Source organism: Syngnathus scovelli, chromosome 12 (assembly GCF_024217435.2).
Source record: "Syngnathus scovelli strain Florida chromosome 12, RoL_Ssco_1.2, whole genome shotgun sequence".
Classification (NCBI taxonomy): Eukaryota; Metazoa; Chordata; class Actinopteri; order Syngnathiformes; family Syngnathidae; genus Syngnathus; species Syngnathus scovelli.
In genome coordinates, this window is record NC_090858.1 from 2,291,592 (window position 1) to 2,308,061 (window position 16,470).

A 16,470-nucleotide genomic window follows, 5' to 3' on the forward strand; every position below is an offset into this window, starting at 1 on the left:
CTAATGAGAATGTGCATGCATCATCTGTAAGCTGCATCATACTCCCCATGGGCTGGAGTACGCCATTGTTCATTCCAACAAGGATTGTCTAAGAAGATTACAATGCACGCATAAAAAAATAAAAATGACAGTGTTTTGGAGACGTACAGCAGCTGTGGCGGAAAAGCGGCTGCTGTTTTAGTCAGAAGACCTCAAACTGAATTCTGTGTGTTTGCACTGAACAAAATCTCATTTTCTCAATCTCAAACATGGAATCTACATGAGAAGTAAAAGCTTTTTGTCTACTGGTTCTAATGGGGCACAGCTACACTTGCCCCAGCTACTTGTTGCTAGGCAGAGTTCATGGGGCTGAACCATACCTGCCCCGTGGGCCACTGACAAATGGCCGCATAGAGCAATTGAAACTCTTTGAATATAGATTTTCCTTTCAAAAATCATCTTGACATCTTCCGGACTATACGGAGGCCAACATGACTCGCTTAGCCGCCATTTTTAGATCACACCGCCGCCACTGATGAACGACCGATGGATTGAATTGCCTCATCGATTGCAGCTACACGGGGTACTAGTACCGTACTCCTCCTGCGGGATGGATAGATAGTACCTGTCAGCACATATCACATAAAAAACATCTTCAGAAAAGATGTATATCATTTATTTTCCCGCCTTACTCAGTTATCCATTAACACCTCCAATCCCTGACCTTTTTTCCGTGCTTACCGTAAACAGCGGGTTTCTCTTACTCCACTTTTCTGCACTGGCGGAGGCGCTCAAAGCTGTTCAAACAATCGTCTGCGTTGAAGCAAACATCCTCGTATTTGTCATTTGCAGCATCTCACTCTATCATTATGATCATTTCAGCTTCAACGGCAACCATTAGACAATATTTATGACTGGGGGACATGAGGGGAGGGGGGGTAATGTGACAACCTCACACGTCACTGGCATCATGAAAGCATTTACATGGAAGACCGTGCAGTTTATTCCAATCTGGATTTAACAATGATTAAATTCTATAGGCGTGACATCCCCCCTCTCACACTTTTTTTGGTTAAATCTGCTCTGCAATCTAATTCCACAGAGCTTGAGGTGCAGTCAAGCGGGAAAATGCTTGGAAAGCCTTCCAGTGATGGGACCGCATCGTAGTAGTAGGCGTGCGATAGCATTTTTTTCCCCAAAGAGAAGACTCAAAAATCCCTCAAATGTGATTGGGTGCATCAGTGGTCCATTCACATTTAGCAGGGGGTCCAATTTGGAGCGCAACTTGCACGGTAAAAGTCTAATTAAAAAGGGAGGGAATGGCGCAAGGACGTGCTCGGCGTGCGTAATTGTCACTCGTGCACAAAAGAAGAAAAGCCGGAGCCTGGAGCGCATTGAATGAAGGCTGAATGGGGGGGGGGGGCGTCGGTATACCGGCGGCTGCGCGCTCGGATGAGCCAACCGGGGGTACGGAGAGCTCATCCAGGTGTTCCGTTTCACTTTGGCCCAAAAACAGTACGGTGGAGGTAAAAGTTCCTACCTTCCTCGCCGAGCTGTGATCCGAGTGGAGGTGAGCCGAGTGGAGGTGAGCCGAGCGGAGCTTCTCTTATAACCACCGAGACGGCGGACGGGGCCCCCGAGCGAAGGCACACACAAGTCTGAGGAGGAGGAGGCGGAGGAGAAGGAGGGGGTGGTGGTGGTGGTGGTGTTAGTAGTGGAGGGGAGGCAGACCGGTCCGAATTCCCATGCACACGGGCACTTTTTTCTTCTTCTTCCTGCAGCTTCCTCGTGTGTTTGTTTGTTTATCTGTTGTTGGTGGCGAGAGTGCGGTCGGCGTGTTTCCATGGAGCGCCTCCGGAGCGACCTGAATGACCGCGGAGGAGCTTCATCAGCAGAGCCCGCATGTGTGCTTGGGTTGGGACCGGAGTGGAGAGAGAGAGAGAGAGGCTCGTCTTCCTCATTCTTCCTCTTCCACTTACCCCCACCCTCTCTCTCTCTCTCTCGCTCTCTCGTTCGCTCTCTCTCTGCGTAAAGAGATCTGCAAAGAGAGAAAGGGGGGGGGGGGGGGGCAAGTGAGCACTCCTTTTTCCTTCACACGCCTTTTTTTTCTTCCTTTCTTACTTTCTCTTTATTGTCTTGATAACAGCTGGGGTTACATGCGCCAGCATGATGATAGTGACAGAGCGTAAAATCTAAATTGCACCATCGGAATGCTTTTTGGCATTTTATGCAAATTGTAGCAAATTAATCATGAGGCAAAAACTAAAAGAACACGTGGGTAGGGGTAAAGGTCAGTAAAAACAGCTTTTTTATTTTTATTTGTGAGAATAACAGGAGGATGCTTTTGCACAGGTGTAAAAAAAGATGTAATGTGCATCTAGGCCAGTAGTTGGCGATGTGACCAATTCTTTGTTGTTAATAAAAGTAGTCAATTAGGCTAATTCACAATAATCAATCTAAAGTAAATGACAAAATGAGATTTTTTTAAAACAAAAATAATCAACATATTGGTGTTTTTATATCGTGGCAAGGGCATTTTAATATTTATGGATAAAAAGAAAAACATAATTAGATTTTTTTTTGGAACAATAATGTATTATGTCCAATGTTTCTTCTATAAGTGCACCTGGGAAAAAAAAAACTGGAGGATTACAGCCAGTGGAGTCTACAAAATCGCATGAGTGATCACATGACATGTCCACATTGCCGTGCCAACCCATCGCATGCCACTCTTCCTCTCTTTCACGTCCTCTCTTTTTCACCTGCAGCCACTACTGTCTTATTGGGGGCAGCTGAAAATAAAGGAGCTATTTCAGGGAAAGGGAGGGGAGGGACGCAAGGCCGTGCCAAAAAAAAAAAAAAAAAAGCCCAGGGCTCCTCTCTGCCCCCCCCCCCCCCTCCCCTACTCTTCTTCTCCTAAGTAGCAGCTTTAACATGACACTACTAAATGAAATTCAGAACGATGACACAAATCGGCTTGAGGATAACAAATGTTTGCCTTTAAAAAATATATCTGGTAATTCGGTGCATACACAGGGATGGAAATAGTAAGAGAGGACAGAGAAAATAGCATCAGAAAGACAAGCGGTAGAGAAGTGAGAAGACAAGGCCGGTTTATTTATAAAGCAGCGTTCACACCGCCGCGAGTGAACAAGTGAATTTCAGCTCAGCAATTCCTGCTGTGTATTTAAAAAAAAAAAAACAACAACTACATTTTGTAAAGAACAAAATAAAGGTTACAGTTTGAATGGCAAACGAAACGGAGCCAGCTGGCAAACGTTTGCCGTAAGTCAAAATATGTCTGCTGTTTATTCACGCAGGGAAGGTATTAGAGGAACTGATGGAGCTTGGGAGAAATATGGTGCCGAGGCAGAAGAAGATGAAAAAAAAAAAAGAACAATCTGGAGGAAGATGACAGTAATAGGACTTGACGTCCGTATATCTACGCGTGAAGGATAAAAACGCTGCTTTTATTGTAATTGTACCCACGGAACAGACACTCACGTAATGTTGGAAAATAGCGACACGTCTGATGACATTTTTATCCACTTAATCTGTTTTCTTTGCCTCTTCCCACTTTTACAATCTTTTCATGGAATTGAACAGATGACCCCTTTAGCCAAGTCTGAAGAAAGTTCGTGGGAAAAAGACAGCTAATATATTTTTAATTTTATTTGTCTTCAAACTTATACTATTATTAAGCAACCAGCTGGTAAAAAAAAAAGATGACATCATCAGTAAAAGCGAAAAAAATCACGTTTCTATTGATATTCAAACATTTCCTAATTTTGCCCACTTTTCCATCTTTTGTCCCCTTTTCGAAGTCTTCGGAGCTTTTTGTTCATTAGCAGCGGCTCCAAACACGCTTGACATTTCCGTGTGCTAATCAGAGGACACGTCCTCATGATGTTTCCGCTTAATCTCACATGCACGCACACACAGGGCGAAACCAGACCGACCCCGGGTCACCTGTGGACATAAAAAGCCTGCAGAAGAAAACAGAGTTGAGTTGAGGGCAGTCGGTGCAAACTGGACATGTCACACTATCAGATGAAAACGTGTGTGTGTGTGTGTGTGTGTGTGTGTGTGTGTGTGTGTGTGTGTGTGTGTGTGTGTGTGTGTATTCCAACGAGTAACAAGAATCAGTCACATTAAAAAACATTTTAGGCCCCAATCGGGAATACATGGGAATATTTCTCGTAAAGGAGCATCCCCATGGAGGCAAACCCGTCCAAGAACATTTGTCCGATTTCGTATTTCTTGTCACAAGCGTCCTCTCGATGTCAAACGCTTTCCATCAAGTGACATCATCTGACTGCGAGGAACAATGATCAGCATATTACATAATTTTAGCAGTTTGAGCTAATCTTCTTGAACACAATTGCGCTTCGGGCTTCCTTGGCGTCAAAAAGTGTGTCTGGTTGCTCCGCATGTCGCAGCCTGGTGCCGCATCCCGGGGATTTAATCAAGTTAAAGGCCGCCGGTCGTATTTACGTTGCACTTTGGTGCGACATTTCTCAAAATCAAGCGGCAGATTTATCACAGGCGAGGTGTGTCACTGCCTCAGGCTCCATGTGAGAGATTTAGTGAAAGCCGGGAGACACGCTGTGAAATGATAATACTAAGTAAAATGGAGAGTAGAAAGAGAATCTGGCTCAAAGCACACCCAATATGAATTTCTGATAGGCCACTCGTGAGGATAAACGGTTCGGATCACGAATGGTTGAATGACGATGGAACGTGCATTACCGCCCCCTACAGGAATGGAGTGGAACAGTATTGACTGACACGACTTTCCCTTTTTTTTTTTTTTTACTTTAAACTTATACGCAATAACTTGTGATTTCATCCCTGCTCCATTCTGGTGATATATAATAAAAAAAATAATAAATCATAGAGCCATGGGGTCTCATCAATAAATGGATGTGCAAACCATATTACGAGCGGCGCGCCCAAGCCCGCCAAAAGAGACATTTTCCCAATTTCATCCCATTCATCCGTCGCCGCACCTGCTCATTTTGCCGAGGACAAGGTCGGACGCCCACTGTCAACCGAAAGCGCTCAGTAAATCACACGGGAATAAACAGCCTTAGCCCAACAAAAGCGGGGGATGGAGTCACCTTCCAGACCGGGACTTTTACAGGCCAAGTGAGTCATCGTGCATGAAAGGATTGCAAAGTCTCCAAAGTGGAAATAACATTATGTCTTCTTCCTGGTTAAAAAGAAGGGATGTGCTTCATTTTGAAGGAAGGCTAAAAATATACAGGACGGAAGACTATGAGGAAGTGTATTTTGCCCGCCTCGGCCAATTTAGTTCATGTTGATAAATTCCGAAGCCAAGTGGCTAATCTGCTACACATGAGTGATTTTATTTAATTGAATTATGTTGGCATCGCCCCATTGTTTTGTGGTGTTAGTCGTATCGTACTTTGCGATTGTGTTCTTTCATTTTTAATGGGGAGTGACGTCACTGTCTTCATCAAGTAAACATTGGGTCGAGTTGTTTTTGATGACGGGTCCTCGAACCTCGTTGCTGTTCTTTGACCACACGTAATGGCTAAAGTGAAAATATTTTCATAATTTGGTGTATCTTATCTGGTTTAGTGGTTCACATGTGGTTCAAATTTGATAGCCATTTGTCATTAAGGGACCTCTGGGAATAGCCCAAATCATTCCAAAATGGCCGCTTCAAATCAAAATGGGAGACTTTCCTGTATATTTTTAATTGGCTTTAGGAGACTTTTTGGTGAGTTTACTTTTGATGAAAAATTCCCCCAAATCTTAAGTAACATTGACTTCAGGAAGTGGATTTTGGAAATATTCTAGAGCCAATTTTGTCTTTGAAATGGCCTCCATTCATCTAAAATGGCCAGTTCAAACCAAAATGGACGACATAGATTTCAGGGTATGATTTCTTAAGATTCTTTTTTGTGGGTCTAAACTTGTGTTTGACATGCCACCCAAATTTCATGTAGCTAAGTGAAACTGTCTTCGGGGGCTGAATTTCCCAAACACTGAACATTCCCGATTAAAAATTATTAATTCTTACGGTTTTGGTTTGTAAAGAGCTTCACTACATCACACCGAGTTTTTTTTATTTTTTATTTTACGTTTTGAAGAAGCTAAATCGGTTCACCCAAAACATCCTAATTAACTCCTATTCACATTTGTCTAGTTTATCATTAGTCACCCTCCTTTTAAGGCAATTAAACGGCGAGCCGTGAATGAGAAAGGCACTCCTAAAGATGAGTGATGTGACTTCACTGCAGATAAGAAGCGGCCTTCTCTGTGCGGGAAACATGGCAGGAAAGCCAATTGCCACAATAAATCTTGTAGATAATTGTGACACCACTTGTCCTTTTATCGGTTTCGTCCAATTTTTTAGCAAGTTTTTTTAAATTTGTATTCATGGAGGTATAGGCTAATCTCTGGAAACATTCTATACTGTACAGTACAAATGGAACAGCAGATTTATACTCTTCTCATAAGACTTAATACAATTGTTGGATTGGGAAAATTGGAGGCATCTAATCGTCCAAAATGTCTTTAGAAGATGACCAATTAATTAGCTAAGTGGTTTAGTCCAACTTCAGATGGATTCGTTCATTGATTGCAAGGGGTGTCTAAAAACTTTGGTCAATAAAGTAAGTGTTCATTGGATTTAAAAAAAAAAAAAAAAAACATTTGTCAGTTGGTTTTGCTTTCCTTGCCGGATGTATTTTCACTCAAAGTGTGTTTGGGTGGAATGAGTATTTGTGTGTTCCAGATTGTAACCTTTACCTGGATGAAAAGTCTGAACCTCATTTTCAGTGTTCATTTGGAGATAATGAGTCATTGTGTACAAACTCGGTTGCAAACGCACACAATCACGCAAACACGCCTGCGATAACAAGCTATACCGTCTTTCTGTCACGTTTGCTTACTTCTCTCATTGGTGGAGCAGCCGCAATCTGTGAATGTGGATTTGCGGTTGCGACTTTTGATTGTCTCGGTCCTGTTTTCGTTTCTGGCACGCAGTAGCAAAATATCTTAATAGTTTGCAGACACCATGCAGATTGGCTTTTTTTTTTTTTTGGGACATTATGGCTTTTTAGAGGGGACACTGGCGGAGCTAGATTGGGGGGGCTCTGGGGGCACTGACCTCCCCAGCCCCAGAAATATGCTTGGACCGCCTAGGTACCAGGGTGGGTAATTGACATTTGACCAAATGAATTTTTCAACATTTTGTCGCTTGTAAGGACCATATATTGATCAGTACTCATCAGTTTTTCTGAAAAGTAGTCAATTTTCAGCCTACAATTGAGCCTCAATCTTGTTAATTAATATGATAATAAAATACAGTCAATGAAAATTAAATAAATCACAGTTTTAATTAAAGGTACCCTTATCGGTTTCATCAGCGAGCTTTTCAAAAGCTTTCACATTGCTTTGTTTTCTACTTTCCTGCATTTTCTCATTTCCATTTTAATACCAAGTACGGCATTTTGCTTTCCTTTCATTTCCCGTCTTTCCCTCCCTGGCACAAGCTGCCTAGGAAATTGTCGAAATCTGTTTCCTCTGACTCCCAGTTCGTACCGAATTGATTTAACAATGCCGCATTAGGGCGTTTTGTCATGCAAATGCGATTGTTGACAGGGTGAGCGCGGTTCAAATGTTTGTCAAAAAGCACAACGGGGCTCATTGTTGGAAATAATTGCGGAGCAATATTTGGTGTATTTAACCCGACAATTTGCATTGCCTTGCTCATTTCTGATTGCCGTTGTCAAAGAGGTTATTATTGGTGCAGCTGTCTCTAATATTTTGGTAATCTAAGCAAAAGGGATCTTTAGTACGAGGTGCCTGGGGTTGAAATTTACTGAAACCATTTAACCCGGAAGGTATTAAAGGGGACATGTCACGCAAAATTGACTTTTTAATGACTCGTATAAAAACAGTTGGGTCTGTGGAGTGCCTGCTCATCTATCAAGTGTGGAATTGAGAAAAAAAAAAAAAGCTAAATCTGCCTTTTGTGTCTCTAAGTGAGCCCTTCTAGCCAACTGTGACAGAACAGCGAGGCTAATTTACATAAAACCAGTCTGTTTACACAAAAACATGATCAGCCAGGCTGGGTGAAGATTCAGCGCCACTTTCAAGTGACTGCTATTATCATTTTTTTGCTACCCTGAGCTCTGTTTCGCAAGTATAAGTCGCTCTCCTAGTGGCAACACCCTAGCACCACCTTCTAGCTAGACTCACTATTGGTCCAGCAATAGGTCAAAGGTCAATTGGATAAAAAGGTGGTGTAATTCTTCATCCTTTGTGCCAAACATCGTAAATAAACCGCGTAAATTAATGAGTCAATCCAGAGAGACTTACAGACGTTGTAAGTGGCCTAATCATAATTCCAATAATAACAATGACACTTTTGTATTCGCCCTCCTTGTCTTCTTCCATCACTCACGGGCAGGATCACGATGAGCAATCGCGCCTCGCCTCGCCACTCTTTGTCGAGTCATTTCTCCCGTCACGTGTAATCACTCGGGCGACGCTGTTGACGACTTTGTCTCCGAGCGGGTTCAACTTTCCACGGATCGGAAGCGTTAATGAAGTCAACGTTTGGCTGCGAGCTTTAAAAGTGAGATATGCTAGCAGTTAGTTCAGAGTGACATCGTGACAAGTTGGCAAATATTGTATAAGACATCAAATTTTTTTGTTAAGATAAATAAAAATGTTCTTATTACGTACTATTAATTGTAGAAGAACTGAATCTGGAGATGCTTGCTTTTTAATGGACAGACGCACTTGGAATCTGAATGACTCACTCGTCCGCATTATGATCAAAGATATAAAAGATTTACAACCTTCTCCGGCGGCGGCGTGCAGGCATTCAAATGATGTAGGATGGAGTCATGTTTTATGTCACGTCAAAACCGGGACGGATTTACAGTATGTATGGCTGATTGTCTTTGCGTTATCGTTCGCTGGAGATTGAGTCAACTGTCAGTGTTAGGCTACTAAAACACAATGATTCAAGATTCAAGATTCAAGAGGTTTTATTCGCCATGTTTGAGCATGCCCAGTTCATCATTTGGTTCAAAACAAACCAAAAAATGCCAAAATGCCTTGACATAGAATTTAACTCAAGGTAGCACTGTACTTGAATATGCTAGCTAACGCGTATGCTACACGTCACATGTTGTCTCCTCGCTAGCAGCGAGCAGTGGTTTGTTGTCAAAACAAGCGTAAATGAATTAATCCGCTTGACTGCCTTGTTGGTGTGCCTCGATCCGCGCCGCATACCCGACGGATTGCGTAGGCGGCATTCCGTGTTGGTGTTCGCAAATACACATGCGTGCGTCCTTTTAATTGTTAAACGCTAAATATTTGCATTTCAAACACTGCTGCGCATTTGTCCGTGAATTTGATTGCGGCCTTCACACTAAAAAAAAAAATCTTACAAAGTGAATCTTTTGATTCAAACTGATGATTCAATTTAAAAAAAAAAAAATCTTACAAAGTGAATCTTTTGATTCAAACTGATGATTCAATTTCAAGCTTCATTATCGTCCCCATTTATAATTACACACAATTATTCCTCCTCCTCATTATTCCGATCATCCTCCTCTCTGGGATCTTCCCGACCAGAAGCTTTTCTGCTTTTGACAGACACAGCTGGGAGTGAAGCATCACACGCAAATACACACTCCACTCGCACGAGGATGGCATCGACAGCTTCGTGATGTCGCACACTCCATCTCGTCTAAAAAGGGACCCACGGGGAGCGCCACATCCATGCCAACTGTCGTCCAATAGCGCTTAGACAGCGTCTCGGCATCTGTTAGCACAGTTCTGCGCTCTGCCAAATGTGTGGAAGACATTTGAGTGTTTTCCAAATGTTTGGATAGGACGGGTTTGTCCAAGGGAGTTTTGGAAATTGACGAAACGACCATGAAATGGCTGCTTTCAATCAAAATGTCGGATTTGGTGACTTTTTTCGTGGGCCTACCAAATTTCAATTCCAAGATGGCCTTCACATCACATACAAGGAACGAAATGGTGACGGCAGACGACTATGAACTCCATAAGTCAAGTCTTTTGCCACTTCTTCATTTTCTTTCAAAACACACACACATTTCTTTCAGTTTCTATGGTCAAAGGAAGTAACGTTTTTTTCCCAAGGGGTCAAATCCGATAAAAGGAAATGTGTCGCAAGATTGAAATAGAAGCGTAAAAGAGGAATAAACCAAAGTTGTAATAGTTTGGGATTTTACACGATTCAAGTTTTTATTTCAGTAACCTTGGAGAACAATCAGCTCTTTGACAGCAACTGCAAGCGAAGCATGGACGACCAGTGACAGCTTTGACTTCTACAAGACTTGGATATATGCTCACACACGTAGAGTCAAGTGATTGGGGTCAGTGACAGGGGGGGAAATGGAGCCCTCTTGCCTCTGTCCTATACGTTCCTCCCTGGAGGATCCCTGAGATCCAGTGACAAAGAACCCTCAGGGGCCGCAAGTCGGCCGGATGCTGACGCCTGATTGTTGACAGCGTGTCCCTAAGGGACAAACACTGACAACAACATGCAATTCTACTTCTTGGCTTTATTGTTGTTGAGGATTTTCAGAAAAAAAACTCCGATACAGAAGTGGGTGGACATGACTTTCATAAGAGGACACACAAAAAGGACCCATGCCTGAAATTAAACAGGAAGTCGGCCATCTTGGGCAATACCCAAGGTTTGTACTTTGACAAACTCCTACCAGGCAATTACGGCTTTTTTTTTTTTTTACTTACGCAAGCTAGTCTGAGTGGAACATGACATCAAACTTTGATGATCTTATTAATAGTTTGTCATAAAAAAAATGATACAGCAGCAAGAGCCTGTCAAGATAATAAAAATATTTTACAATCGTGGAGCACTTCATACACTACATATATGGATATACCGACATAAAACTATTTCAGAATTGAAATAGCATATTTTGGGGTGACACTGCCCTCACGGCCCACCCTCTAGCTCCGCCAGTGGTGGGCAAACAGCACTGTAGAGCCACAACAATTTTTGCGTCAATTTATCTTTTTGGAGTCTGCACAAGGTGACTTTTAATGAAAAATCGAAACAGCTCAGCATCACTCTCATTTTGCGTCTAGAATAAGCAAGCTTCTCCTCTACTCTTAACATTAATAATCCACCATGAATTATGAATGAGACCTACTTTTAGACAAGGGCACTCATACTTCTATTGATGTAATATGATTAGAGTCCCGGGCGCATTAAAACAAATTCGTTGATAAATGTCGGACAGCAATTTAAAGGCAGCACATCAGATAATTAGACGTCGTAGCCGGCGAATAAACTCATAAAAGTATTTTTTTACAAGACTCCTGTTCCCTTTAAGATAACAACTTCATCTTTTTGACATTCAGTCAACGAAGTGTAATTTTCGAAACACCCACGCAAGCAAATTCGTCGAGATGTTTTTGTCAGACTGATAGCTTTCGTTTACAAATAGAGCCAGAGTGACAAGGAGCGAAATGAAGACATTAACTGAGAACGATGCAAAGTTTGTGGAAAAAAAAAACATCACTTTTCTCCTCCGAGAAGTCTTTTTCTTATCAGATTCTTTTTTTTTTTTTAAAGGATTGATCTGATCTATTCCTGGATCGCTCCTCACATGTGACAGCAAAGGACAACAATAAAACAAGTCCGACTGCATTAACACTTGTTTGTTTTTTTCCACATTGTTTTTACTCAGACCAAAAAAATAGTATTACTTCCACCAAGGTGGTTGTGTTGTCATTCGACAATGTTAAAACGAAACATTCATTCTGGGCTGGCATTTTGCGTCTACCTTTCTCACCATTTTAAAAGGCAAAAATGTATTCAATGTGCTACCATCATGTAACACCTGGTCAGATCCGCCAATATTATAGAGCACTGAAGTAGATCATTGCTGTCGCCATGGTAACGACAGGGATGCTACTCATCACAAACCAGCGTGTCATCAACATTATTTTTGAAGCTGTTGTTCCAAGCTCCACGCAGTTGTTTTGAATCACTGGATTGACTTCTGGACTTCTGGCAAAAAAGCTTCGTAGAGAAACGTAATCATCCAATATTATCTCGTGTCGGTTTGTCCGGTAGAGCGGTCGACTGGAAGGTCTCGGTGCATGCCGCTCTGAGCCAACAATAGCGCGAATCTGGGCCTTTATGTATGAAAGGAGGATTTGCCCGACTCATGTTTAAGTAGCTAGCGCGGGAGCCGACAAAGCGACTCGCTAATGCCTTCCACGCTTTCGCCGCTCTGCCTCAGGAGCACACTCGTAAAAAAAAAAAAGAATGGCGAGAGAATGGATTAGACAACTAATCTTTATTCCTTTTACATTATTGGCGGTAAAGCTTTCACAAGAAGTCTTGAGTTTCAATCTGACACCTTCCTCGTGTTAGCATGTCCTACGATGACCTACAAACATACTTTCCGTCGTATCGAAAACAATTTTAATGAACCAACTTCGAACTGCACCGACTGTAATTGTAGCCTGAGGTGCCGCTCCCTTGACGGGTCTGAAAGTGATGTGGTGGAGTTTCTATCGAAGAAAACTTTTCTTCTGATTTTTCTTTGATGAGAAGACAGGTTACATTTTAACACCGCGTTCATGCTACAATTTTTTCACCTGACCCTTTTGGAAAGAATTCTCAGCCTTTATAATAATGTAAAAAAAAAAAAGTAGAAGAGAATGAATGCCATTAATGAACTGCAGCCAACGCAAGCTAGCAATTGTTAGCATCAATTATTCATTTTTACCTGTATAGACAAAACTGCCGAATAAGTGACAGCGAGACTTAAATGCTAACAGAGCTCAAATCATTGCGGCCGCAGATAGCTTACTCTACAATAATAAGATGAGTGTCTATAAATGAATAATTCAAAGCACGGCGTGGTCACTTGGTGTTAAATCTTGTGTACAAACACTCTGAAGTATCTCGCACTCAGCAGGACCCAACGTTCCCTGGCAGGGGGGGCTTAGCATTGCATGTTTAGCCACAGGACAAATCTGATGATGAGCGCGTGGTTGCCGTGTTTAATCCTACACGTCGCAATTTAGGGAGCACAACAAAAACACGGCGCTTACATAACGGGGCATCGCGGGTACGCCTTTTGTTTGTCGTTTGGCGAAAAAATAAAATAAAAAATAAAAACAACAAGGCTTGAGTCATCTCGCTCGCATTCGTCGAGAACGTTCTTTGTTTTATGGCCTCATTCTGATGTGGGTGGATTTAGAAGTGGATGCTGAAAATAAGACATCCGCATAACGATATTTACGGAATGCTTATAGAATATGTATATTGAGGTGCATGGATATAAAACAAGCATAATTCTGCTGAAAATGTGGATAATGCCATGATTGAAAAAATTGATAGAGAAAAGTGTTAACATTACTGCCAAATTTGAATAATTTAAACAAATATATAAGAATTTAAATGATGAAAAATCAATCTTTCAGCTTTTGACCACCGTGGGAAAAAAAATGCTTGAAGCAACTGAGATACTTTTACACTGCTAAGAAAAATCTTGATAGCCAAAGAAGAATCTTAGCTAGAAAAAAAGAAACGCATGCTCCTTGGCGGACTTCTTCTTGGCCTACACATGTCCAAGAACCTGCCAGGAATGTTTGTGTTCAGCCAGACTACTTTTGTAAGCTAATGTCACGCTTTGCTAATTAAATATTTTCCCCGCCTCATTTGTGAAAGTGAACAAAACTCCCCAAATTAGGTTTGCATGCATCGTTACTGTTGACAGCCTCAAAGCGATGACTCTGCATTTTTGGTATTTTCCTTTAAAACACAATGTTTTACAAATTCAGACCCCTGGGAAATAAAGTAAACTGAGGAAAGTTTTACCGGTTCCGAGACTTTTTCAACTTCTGGCCACCCTGTTATCAATCTGACGATAACAATCTCTTACATTTGCATTTTGCTTTCATAAAACGCTTATGCCGCGGCAGTTTTATGTGCGGACGGATCAGGGCCGATGGTTATCTATTTTTTGCTTGCTATTGATTTTATTCCTGCGGGCAAATTTCTCACATTCAGAAAGTAAAGATTTTCAGCGTGTGACGCTTTTACACGCCGCTGCTCTTGAATGTAATCATACGAGCCATTTGACGGTTAAGCGTTCATTTGGGAGAGTCGTTGTGTTCTGGAAGGTAAAAATCAACAGGATGAAAACCTCAATTTTGCAATCACTGACAAACTCACACTGGTTATTTTCATCTGTCTCTCTTGACCTTCTCCATCGCGCCTTTCGTTCAGCCGGCATCGAAAATAGCAACTGCCGCTAGCTGGTTGGCTGGCTTCATCTGGTTTGCGTTCACCGTTTTACCGTCAACGTAAGCACGGCCGATAGATGTGGCGCTTTGATTCTTTTTCTGCACCCTCAGCAACATCGGTGAAGCCCTACAGGCTGCCGTGTTGGTTTTCGATGTGTGTGTGTGGTTGATACAAGGAGATGATTCATTTTGGTGAATCGCTAACCACCTGTCAGCTTTGGAAAAGAATCCAAATTGAAATAAGACCTTATTTGTATTCTTATATCTACAATCTTTGAGGTCATCCTCCACTGCCATAATGTTCATGGTGTTAATCAATTACAATTACGCCGAAAAAAAAAAAAATCAATTCGTCCCTAGAGACTGTTCAGTGGGAACGTTGTATGCGCATTTTGATCCACAAATTCAGGACTTTTCCATTTTGGCTAGCGCAGACATATGGATTAGCATTTGGACAGTTGACAAAACAGCGGACTATATTTAGCGGCGTAGACAAGAAATAGCACCGGATTAGCTTCCAGGCCCAAACTTCCATTAAGGATTTTTGTTAGCGCTCTGCCGGTTGTAATTCGCAGGCAATTATCTTCTAACCTTCAGGGATTATTGGCCTACATCCAAGAAAGGGCTCGATTGAATCGAACCGTTAGCCAACACACAACAGAAGCTACAATCGCTCGATACGCAAACTGTCAAATTTTGATTTTTTTTTTGCCACATCAACTTGTCAAAAACAAGTAATTGCCAATGACAACAACTCTAAGTGCTCATTTCGTTATCATTCAAACCCTGACAAATAATCCATTTAATTTCGGTTTTCACAGACGGATGATTGACTCGGAGTGTATAATCGTCAATCCCCTACAAATCTGCAACTTTATTCGTATGCACCTGCTTGCTTGACATTTTTCCTCTCAGTCAATAAAGTCCTGTGTTTGTTATTCGATAATGACCTTTGTTAATAAATGCGACAAGGGTTCTCTTCCTTACCTCGCTAATAATTCAATAGCGTCAGATGTGCTAAGCGCGGAAAAAAGCCGTTGTCATGTTTTGCAGCACCCCGGGCCTCGCCCGGGCCGCCCCCACGAGCGCTAATGGCCAATTTCAATGGGTGACTTGACTTTGCCGTCGCTGGAGACTGCGCAATTACAGCCGTGAGCCGGGTAGCGCCGAACAATGTCAGGGTCAAATTACCCCCAAGCAGGAAGCCCGGTTTGCGGCGTAAGTATCGGGATTGGATGACAGCGGCGGTGACCTTGGCAACAACCCATTATCGGGAGGGCTCTCCAGAGACAAAGTGGGAGTTTGGCGGAAGACTGCGGCAATCTTCCCCTCGGGGTTTGCTGCCCCAGGAGGGAAAAGCTGATCATCGCAAAGAGGCTTTAACCGCAGTTCTATTGAGGAATCCCCTTTTCCGTCCTCTTTGCTGTCACGGCAACGGTTGCCATGATGCTGACTGGACCGGAAAGCCTTCTCACCTCGCCGCATTTCCCTTTTCTTTCTCGATAAGTGGAAAAGTCACGCACAGGCTGCCTCGTTGGCCACCAATCACGAGCTTGGACAAACACGAGGATGCTAGGTGACAATAGGAGATTAGTGCGAGGGAAATTCAAGGTCAGGACAACATCAGATGGCCGCATCTTGTTTCAAAGAAGCAAAACAAGCTGTTCACTCTTCACAAATTCACTTTTTTTCCTCCCCCCATGTGCTTTACTAGAAAGACTCAAAGATGGCAAGGACAGGCAAATCTATCGAATTTAATACACAATGTACTTCACGTAAATTAAGAATAAAGCTGTACTGTTTAAAAAATGACAGCAGTAAATTCCGCAGGTTTAAATAAATTGGACAAATTTAAAAAAAGGTACGACTGTAAATCCTCCAAAAAATCTTTGCAGGTTAAAAACAAGACTTGCATAAAAACATTAAGAATTACACAAAATAAAATGAAGATAAAAAAACGAGACTACCATTAAAAACAAATAAAATAGTATCAAATAATAGGTCATAGTTGAGCGGCTGAATCGAGAAGGTGTGACGGGCCGGCACAGCGGGACGAATTGATCAATGGCGACGTTGGCCATCTTCAGCTGCTCTACTTTTTTTTTCCACAATAAAAGCCCCACGCTTCATGCGTGTAGCGTTAATCCACCCCCCCTCCCCCTTCTGCTCTCATTACGC

At 42.3% G+C, this 16,470-nt stretch overlaps 1 protein-coding gene across 2 annotated transcripts in view; it reads right to left on the minus strand.

Annotated features, from left to right (window-relative positions):
• The window catches only part of slc8a1b (solute carrier family 8 member 1b), a 56,656-nt gene extending 54,675 nt beyond the window's left edge, over positions 1 to 1,981 (minus strand). The window contains exon 1 of one of the 2 annotated variants that reach the window (XM_049736923.2): positions 1,520 to 1,981. The gene's annotated coding sequence lies outside the window, so the exon portion shown is untranslated. The remainder of the gene's footprint in view (positions 1 to 1,519) is intronic. The other variant, XM_049736922.2, reaches the window with a different exon arrangement.
• Positions 1,982 to 16,470: the final 14,489 nt, after the last annotated feature.